Here is a 10,047-nt window from a genome sequence, read left to right as displayed (position 1 = left end):
GAGACCACATGGGACATTAATTATAACCGATGTACACTTCCGGTATCTGAATCCGCTTTCCGTGTTTTTACTTTGTACATATTACGATTCGTTAATTATTATTTTAGGAAATTAAAAAGAACGAATTAAATATGTATGTCATGTAAGGTGTATCATTTGTATTCGAAAAAAATGATCAATATTCTCGATTTCAGACATTTTAATATAGGACTATTTGTTCTACATATCATCACGCGAGTTCCTGAACGACAATCCCGCCATTGCTGATTAACAGGTACCCCCCCTCTAAGGGCTATTGGTGAAAAATGTCAACATTACCACATGGCTGCCGAGTTATTCGCCTCATGGCGAGTTGTTGCGTTTAAATTGGCGACGGTGTACACTTTTTTGACAATTTCTTTAAAGATAGACCCCTCATTCAGCCGTGGAATATTTGTGCTGTGCCAACATCATCAATAAGAAAGGCCTAGTTTCTAAAGCACTGGCTACTTATTACTACCTGATCTGTTGGTAGGCTATATTCATTAATTAGAACTCGGCCTACTGCAGTAGAAAAGACGATTTATACAAAATTAGACTAGAACGCTAAACCAGCTAGCCAGCTTATTGATGATATTGGCACAGCACAAATATTTCATTATATATGCAACATACAGCCAGCTACATTCATATGAATATTCCCCGAGTAAATATTTGATATAATATATATTTTGATAAAATAACAAGGCGAGTGTAGTGTGCCACTAGCCGGGCTCAAGCCGCGACCCTGTACTTAATACTGGTCCGACGTTCTAACCAACTGATTGAGCTAAAGGGAAATCCCCCCGTAGCGCAAAGCTAATAATAGAGGAGGCGCGACCTTGCGTATCACTATAGAACCTGCTATGTAAATATACATGTAATCATACTGTGGTATGTATATCTTTCCCCTTTGGTTTATAGCAGCTAGGTTCCAATGTGATACGGTCGCCTTCTAGCTTCACTTTTTTGTAGTGCCCAATTTTTCACCATTTTCAGTTAATCAGAAAAGATGATGGACCTAGGACCTGGGTCTGGCAACACCATGTTGTCAGGGTTACGACTCAACTTTGAAGGATTTGATGACGATGTCTCTAAGGAGAGTCATGATCTGACAGTGGATGCATCGTAAGTAATATGAATTTTAAGGCAAAGCCTAGAAGAGCGCAGCTACATTTGAAATATTATAACATCATAACTTTATATTGTCTATATTTTTCTACAAGATTAACAATAAAATATTTCACTGACATGCACAAACTATCGATAGTTAGAAAGAATTCAAAATAATCCAAATGGAATAGTTCAATATACTTCAATCTTGTTTTTATCAGATGCAGATGCTATCAAAAATCGCGCGAATCAGTGCTGTCATCTTTGGCCGTCAGGTTTGTGACGTCACTGCTGACGGTGCCGTGCGCTTGAGAACATACACAGTAAATATTGGACCAGTACATTTATTGCGTTGTTCTTGTATATGTGTAAATTAAAACTACTTACAGTAATTTTAAAACGTATACTGATAACACATTTAGTCTAGTACAGAAATTTCAAATCTCGTCGTGCTGATAACGAGAATTAAAACATGGCTGCCTACATGGAGGCGCGAGACTTTTCCTGCAGGCCGCAATTTCAAAGTCCAAGGGGTACTGGAATGTATTGGAATCTATATGCTCACACACATGTTATGGTTAGTAGAGCTTCGCTCTACGCGGCCGAGAGCTGCGCTCTTATAAACAATAGACTCTTACACGGGTCTGTCAAGTGGACATGTAATTACAGTTTCTGTATAATATATCAAACCGAGTGCAATCAGAGATATTCCAATCAATTGACAGATCCATGAAACATTCTTTTTCTCCCCATTATTTTTTAACTTTTAAAGAAAAATGTGACTTTGAGGGTCTCTGGGATTCCTAGGTTGGTACCCTGGGACCTGTAGGTTGTTACCCTGTGACCTGTAGGTTGTTACCCTGGGACCTGTAGGTTGGTACCCTGGGACCTGTAGGTTGTTACCCTGGGACCTATAGGTTGGTATACCCTGGGACCTGTAGGTTGTTACCTTGGGACCTGTAGGTTGTTACCCTGGGACCATTAGGTTGTTACCCTGGGACCATTAGGTTGGTACCCTGGGACCTGTAGGTTGTTACCTTGGGACCTGTAGGTTGTTACCCTGGGACCTGTAGGTTGTTACCCTTGGACCTATAGGTTGTTACCCTGGGACCATTAGGTTGGTACCCTTGGACCTATAGGTTGGTACCCTTGGACCTATAGGTTGGTACCCTTGGACCTATAGGTTGGTATACCCTGGGACCTGTAGGTTGGTACCCTTGGACCTATAGGTTGGTATACCCTGGGACCTGTAGGTTGTTACCCTGTGACCTGTAGGTTGTTACCCTGTGACCTGTAGGTTGTTACCTTGGGACCTGTAGGTTGTTACCTTGGGACCTGTAGGTTGGTACCCTGGGACCTGTAGGTTGTTACCCTGTGACCTGTAGGTTGTTACCCTGTGACCTGTAGGTTGTTACCCTGTGACCTGTAGGTTGTTACCTTGGGACCTGTAGGTTGTTACCTTGGGACCTGTAGGTTGTTACCTTGGGACCTGTAGGTTGTTACCCTGGGACCTGTAGGTTGGTACCCTTGGACCTATAGGTTGGTATACCCTGGGACCTGTAGGTTGTACCCTGGGACCTGTAGGTTGTTACCCTGGGACCTGTAGGTTGTTACCTTGGGACTTGTAGGTTGTTACCTTGGGACTTGTAGGTTGTTACCTTGGGACCTGTAGGTTGTTACCTTGGGACCTGTAGGTTGTTACTCTGGGACCTGTAGGTTGGTACCCTTGGACCTATAGGTTGGTATACCCTGGGACCTGTAGGTTGTTACCCTGGGACCTGTAGGTTGTTACCTTGGGACTTGTAGGTTGTTACCTTGGGACTTGTAGGTTGTTACCTTGGGACCTGTAGGTTGTTACCTTGGGACCTGTAGGTTGTTACCCTGGGACCTGTAGGTTGTTACCCTGTGACCTGTAGGTTGTTACCCTGGGACCTATAGGTTGTTACCCTGGGACCTGTAGGTTGTTACCCTGGGACCTGTAGGTTGTTACCCTGGGACTTGTAGGTTGTTACCCTGGGACCTGTAGGTTGTTACCCTGGGACCATTAGGTTGTTACCCAGGGACCATTAGGTTGGTACCCTGGGACCATTAGGTTGGTATACCCTGGGACCTGTAGGTTGTTACCCTGGGACCTGTAGGTTGTTACCCTGTGACCTGTAGGTTGTTACCCTGGGACCTATAGGTTGTTACCCTGGGACCTGTAGGTTGTTACCCTGGGACCTGTAGGTTGTTACCCTGGGACTTGTAGGTTGTTACCCTGGGACCTGTAGGTTGTTACCCTGGGACCATTAGGTTGTTACCCAGGGACCATTAGGTTGTTACCCTGGGCCTGTAGGTTCGGACACTGTGATCTGTAGGTTGTTACCCTGGGACCTGTAGGTTGTTACCTTGGGACCTGTAGGTTGTTACCTTGGGACCTGTAGGTTGTTACCCTGGGACCTGTAGGTTGTTACCCTGGGACCTATAGGTTGTTACCTTGAGACCTGTAGGTTGGTACCCTGGGACCTGTAGGTTGGTACCCTGGGACCTGTAGGTTGTTATCCTGGTACCTGTAGGTTGTTACCTGGGACCTGTAGGTTGTTACCTTGGGACCTGTAGGTTGTTACCCTGGGACCTATAGGTTCGGACACTGTGATCTGTAGGTTGGTACCCTGGGCCTGTAGGTTCGGACACTGTGATCTGTAGGTTGTTACCTGGGACCTGTAGGTTGTTACCTTGGGTCTTGTAGGTTGTTACCCTGGGACCTGTAGGTTGTTACCCTGGGACCTATAGGTTCGGACACTGTGATCTGTAGGTTGGTACCCTGGGCCTGTAGGTTCGGACACTGTGATCTGTAGGTTGTTACCTGGGACCTGTAGGTTGTTACCTTGGGACTTGTAGGTTGTTACCTTGGGACTTGTAGGTTGTTACCCTGGGACCTGTAGGTTGTTACCTTGGGACTTGTAGGTTGTTACCCTGGGACCTGTAGGTTGGTACCTTGGGACCTGTATGTTGGTACCTTGGGACCTGTAGGTTGGTACCTTGGGACCTGTAGGTTGTTACCTTGGGACCTGTAGGTTGTTACCCTGGGACCTGTAGGTTGTTACCCTGGGACCTGTAGGTTGGTACCTTGGGACCTGTAGGTTGGTACCCTGGGACCTGTAGGTTGTTACCCTGGGACCTGTAGGTTGTTACCTTGGGACCTGTAGGTTGTTACCCTGGGACCTGTAGGTTGTTACCCTGGGACCTGTAGGTTGTTACCCTGGGACCTGTAGGTTGTTACCCTGGGACCTGTAGGTTGTTACCCTGGGACCTGTAGGTTGTTACCCTGGTACCTGAAGGTTCGGACACTGTGATCTGTAGGTTGGTACCCTGGGACTTGGAGGTTGTTACCGTGGGACCTGTAGGTTGTTACCCTGGGACCTGTAGGTTGTTACCTTGGGACCTGTAGGTTGTTACCTTGGGACTTGTAGGTTGTTACCCTGGGACCTGTAGGTTGTTACCCTGGGACCTGTAGGTTGTTATCCTGGGACCTGTAGGTTGTTACCCTGGGACCTGTAGGTTGTTACCTTGGGACCTGTAGGTTGTTACCTTGGGACCTGTAGGTTGTTACCCTGGGACCTGTAGGTTGTTACCCTGGGACCTGTAGGTTGTTACCCTGGGACCTGTAGGTTGTTACCCTGGGACCTGTAGGTTGTTACCTTGGGACCTTTAGGTTGTTACCTTGGACCTGAAGGTTGTTACCCTGGGACCTGTAGGTTGTTACCCTGGTACCTGTAGGTTCGGACACTGTGATCTGTAGGTTGGTACCCTGGGACTTGGAGGTTGTTACCCTGGGACCTGTAGGTTGTTACCCTGGGACCTGTAGGTTGTTACCTTGGGACCTGTAGGTTGTTACCTTGGGACTTGTAGGTCGTTACCCTGGGACCTGTAGGTTGTTACCCTGGGACCTGTAGGTTGTTATCCTGGGACCTGTAGGTTGTTACCCTGGGACCTGTAGGTTGTTACCTTGGGACCTGTAGGTTGTTACCTTGGGACCTGTAGGTTGTTACCCTGGGACCTGTAGGTTGTTACCCTGGGACCTGTAGGTTGTTACCCTGGGACCTGTAGGTTGTTACCCTGGGACCTGTAGGTTGTTACCTTGGGACCTTTAGGTTGTTACCTTGGACCTGAAGGTTGTTACCCTGGGACCTGTAGGTTGTTACCCTGGGACCTGTAGGTTGGTACCCTGGGACCTGTAGGTTGTTACCCTGGGACCTGTAGGTTGTTACCCTGGGACCATTAGGTTTGTACCCTGGGACCTGTAGGTTGTTATCCTGGGACCTGTAGGTTGTTACCCTGGGACCTGTAGGTTGTTACCCTGGGACCTGTAGGTTGTTACCCTGGGACCTGTAGGTTGTTACCCTGGGACCTGTAGGTTGTTACCCTGGGACCTGTAGGTTGTTACCCTGGGACCTGTAGGTTGTTACCCTGGGACCTGTAGGTTGTTACCCTGGGACCTGTAGGTTGTTACCCTGGGACCTGTAGGTTGTTACCCTGGGACCTATAGGTTGTTACCCTGGGACCTGTAGGTTGTTACCCTGGGACCTGTAGGTTGTTACCCTGGGACCTGTAGGTTGTTACCCTGGTACCTGTAGGTTCGGACACTGTGATCTTCAGGTTGGTACCCTGGGACCTGGAGGTTGTTACCCTGGGACCTGTAGGTTGTTACCCTGGGACCTGTAGGTTGTTACCTTGGGACCTGTAGGTTGGTACCCTGGGACCTGTAGGTTGTTACCCTGGGACCTGTAGGTTGTTACCTTGGGACCTGTAGGTTGTTACCCTGGGACCTGTAGGTTGTTACCCTGGGACCTATAGGTTGTTACCCTTGGACCTGTAGGTTGTTACCCTTGGACCTGTAGGTTGTTACCCTGGGACCTGTAGGTTGTTACCCTGGGACCTGTAGGTTGGTACCCTGGGACCATTAGGTTGTTACCCTGGGACCTGTAGGTTGTTACTCTGGGACCTGTAGGTTGTTACCTGGGACCTGTAGGTTGTTACCTTGGGACCTGTAGGTTGTTACCCTGGGACCTATAGGTTCGGACACTGTGATCTGTAGGTTGGTACCCTGGGACCTTTAGGTTGGGACACTGTGATCTGTAGGTTGTTACCCTGGGACCTGTAGGTTGGTACCCTTGGACCTATAGGTTGTTACCCTGGGACCTGTAGGTTGGTACCCTGTGACCTGTAGGTTGTTACCCAGGGACCTGTAGGTTGCGACTAGTGTTTCCCACAGCCCCGATTAGCATGGTGCCGTGCCGTGCCCTTTTTACCTGACGCCATGCCCATGTTTGTCCCCAGTACACTTTAATGCTAGGTTTACACTATGTTCCCGGCGGCCACGGCAGCCCCGTTTCAGGCCACCGTGGACAAAACGTGGTGACCGCGAGACAACATTAGACAACGCAGAAGGACGTGATAAACAAACGTGAGCGTATAGGAGAAACACCGAAAACTGTAGATTAGTCAAGATAATGGACAATGCGAGTCCCGAAGGGCCGAGCATTGTTCATTATCTTCACTAATCTTCAGTTTGAGGTGTTTCTCTTACTTAAAACATGGCACTCTGATGTACAATGCTAACTATGGCTATTGTGTAACTAATCTACAGCTACAGGTTAGGCCTTCAACCATCTTTGACACTGAACAGGTCAGCACAGTAATTGTTGTAATATGTCTACTCTGGTCGTGCATGCATTGCATGAATTTTTCATGACATTCCATACCAATGTTATTACCAGAGAAGTTTTTGTGAGTTTGAGTTCTCTTCATTCTGAGTGGAGCTGTACAAGAGGCAACATGGCAGACAGTACAGATCAGATCTTTACGAAGTCAAACTATCTAAAATGATTATCAAATTTCCAATAACAGAGTTTATTTTGTGATATGTTAATTTAACTGCTCTTTATGTCAGAGGCAGACCATTCACTTGGATATAACTTGTCGGAAATTCACAAGATATGGAGGATTACCATGGAAACGTATCAATTTTGAATATACCGCTCTACGTTATGAAATGAAGAATATGATTGGTCCTAAAACATAATATCAAGATTTAGTGGATTCTAAAGAAAACTACATTGATATTCAGTGAAAACGGCAAAGTGATAAAAAGAAAGCTTAAAATTTCAAATCTGTTCAGTAGGCTTTGTGTGTTCTTGGATAAGGAATTATACCGAAATTATTCAATTTGGGAAACGTGGATTTATGTGTTACGTGTATATGTATTCAAGAAATGAAGCAATTAACAGTGAAATTATTGGGAAATATACCGAAAGCATTCATTCAATTTTCAAAGAAACAAAGTACACGTATCTATCTAAAATTAAAACATCATTGTAGGAATGCCTGTGCTATCGAAATACCTAAAGAGTCTTGATTTTCAACAACAGGAGTAATTTTATGCGTTGTGGTTGATGTGATTGGATTTATGCCGATGTCCACGAATCAATATATATAACAGAAAATATGTAATAATATGTATTATTGAAGTTTTCTATTACATTTATGTTGAATTTTATTACATTTATTTGTTATTTATCTGTCCAATTTTACAATGCTGCATGTAGTGTCACTCTCTACCTTTCATTGTACATTAGTTTACCTGGAACTGTAGATTAGTTGAAACTAATCTACAGCTACAGGTAAACTAATGTACAATGAAAGGTGTACTAATCTACAGACAGAACAAGTACTTGAACAATAGTCTAAATAAAGTACTTGGGACAACAAAAGATGACATCATAGCCATGTTTTAACGTGGATGCCGTGCCAGATTTTTAAACTGTCTAAAAATTTGCCACGGCAGTCACGGTACAGACGGTGAACGCCACATGACGTAACAAAACGGGATTGACGTAACAAAACGTAACAGCGCGTACGAGGCCGTAACAAAACTTCCAGACGGTCCATGGTGGAATGGGTATCAAGCACGTTCCCCGGAATCTCACGATGATTTCAAGTTTTGTGACGTTCTGTTGCGTTTTTTCCACGTTTTATCACGGTTGATGCAGAATGGCTGCACGTTTTGTGCCGTTTTGTCCAGGTTTGTCAAGGTTTTGACGGCAAGCCAAGGTGGATGATAGCCGTTTCGATGCGTTCTGTCAAGGCACATCACGGCTCGTAGCGGTTGAAAACCCGACGTGATACAGCGTGTTACGTCATATTACGGTCTTACGTTGCAAGCAATATATGCTAGAGTATCATTGCCTGGCCTGGTACATATTTGCTACTTTTTCGAATTATTTGTATTAATAAATAGAAATAGTCATTATCAAACACATTTAAACCATCAAATTATAACAAAGAGGCAGTTTAAGTGAGAACCATAACAGAAAAAAAATATTTGCGTAGAAACACTTCATGTTAAGATTTTATTTTCTTTTAACACATTTTGTAATTAAAACGTGTTTGAAATGACATGTTCGGCAATATATATTGTTTCATTTCCTCCAAAAAAAGCCCATCATCAGACTTTCATCCATAGTTAGCCTTTGCGAACAGTGAAAAACGTAATCTGAGCTTGATCAAAACGTGTAAAACGTAACAGACCTCATCAGATCGTAACAGGCCTAGAGAGAACGTAGTGGTATCCTTGATAGACCGTGCTAAAGCCGTAGTGTGCCTTTAACCTCCGGGAACAGCACTTTCCCCTATATCCACGGTCCACCACGTAATCCGTAAAAGACCGTGGCAAAACTTCACAAGACCTAGCTCAACTTGAATACAGAAGAAAAAATAGCCAAAATTCAACGGGGCGCCACGTTTCGGGCAAACGGGGCTACCGTGGTCGCCGGGAACATAGTGTAAACCTAGCATTACTAAACTACCAAAATACCAGGCAGTGGCTTGATAATGAAGTAAACGAAAGAGTTGTGACCACTCGAGCTCCCTGACCCCCTGACCAACATCCCAGTGGCCCTATAATTATCAGCCTTGGGCTGTTTCCACCTTAGCTTGTGGTGTCACTTTCACTCATGTCTGTGTATTATGTAAGCTGAAGTCAAGCAGCCGATCGGCAGTCTAGAAAACTATCAGCTGGCCTTTCAATAAGTTTTATGCCTACAGCTAGTGAGCATTACTACAAAAAAAAAATACTGCTTACAACTGTAAATGATTTAGTCGCGCTTTTAATATATCTGATAGATGTCACAGGCTTTGCAATCGTAATGGCCGCCATTTTGGGTGGATTGTAATAGTTGTAATTAATTAAATTACCATTACATATAATTGAAATTTACCTCAATTACACATTACATTCAATTACTAGAAAAATTGTAATGCCGTATCAGGTATGTATTACAATTATGTGACCTCTTGTAACACACTGTTGTATGTCAGAGTGAATTAATAAATAAAACCTTGAAAACAATTAATTGATTTACCATTACATTTTGAATTACCCCATGCCCAGTCACATAATTGTTTTACCAGAAACTGTCATACTCTAGGGGTTGACAGAGAAATCTCTCACAGCTAAAACTGGAGACAGTTAATATTGGGGAGAAAGAAATCTCACATGATGGCCATGGATAAAGATTGGCTTCTAACATTAATGATTTATCATTTTCAGTTTCTCCAATCCAGAAAGTTCCTTCATTTCTTCACATAATCAAGGGCTTGGTGAAATAACACAAGGTATGTGTCTGTCACTGGTGAAATAACACAAGTTATGTGTCTGTGTCTGTCACTGGTGAAATAACACAAGGTATGTGTCTGTGTCTGTCACTGGTGAAATAACACAAGGTATGTGTCTGTGTCTGTCACTGGTGAAATAACACAAGGTATGTGTCTGTGTCTGTCACTGGTGAAATAACACAAGGTATGTGTCTGTGTCTGTCACTGGTGAAATAACACAAGGTATGTGTCTGTGTCTGTCACTGGTGAAATAACACAAGG

General features: G+C 44.5%; 1 long non-coding RNA gene across 1 annotated transcript; it reads left to right on the top strand.

The window, feature by feature from the left end:
* Positions 1-284: 284 nt before the first annotated feature.
* On the top strand, positions 285-9,787 carry LOC138306374 (uncharacterized). Its single transcript, XR_011205843.1, has 3 exons — positions 285-510; positions 1,018-1,146; positions 9,722-9,787. It is a non-coding gene; the product is annotated as an uncharacterized lncRNA (long non-coding RNA).
* The last annotated feature ends 260 nt before the right edge of the window (positions 9,788-10,047 follow it).

The sequence above is a fragment of the Argopecten irradians genome, chromosome 13 (genome assembly GCF_041381155.1).
Source record: "Argopecten irradians isolate NY chromosome 13, Ai_NY, whole genome shotgun sequence".
NCBI classification, from domain to species: domain Eukaryota; kingdom Metazoa; phylum Mollusca; class Bivalvia; order Pectinida; family Pectinidae; genus Argopecten; species Argopecten irradians.
The sequence above is the reverse complement of the archived record's forward strand: the minus strand, read 5'-3'. Positions and strand labels throughout refer to the sequence as shown.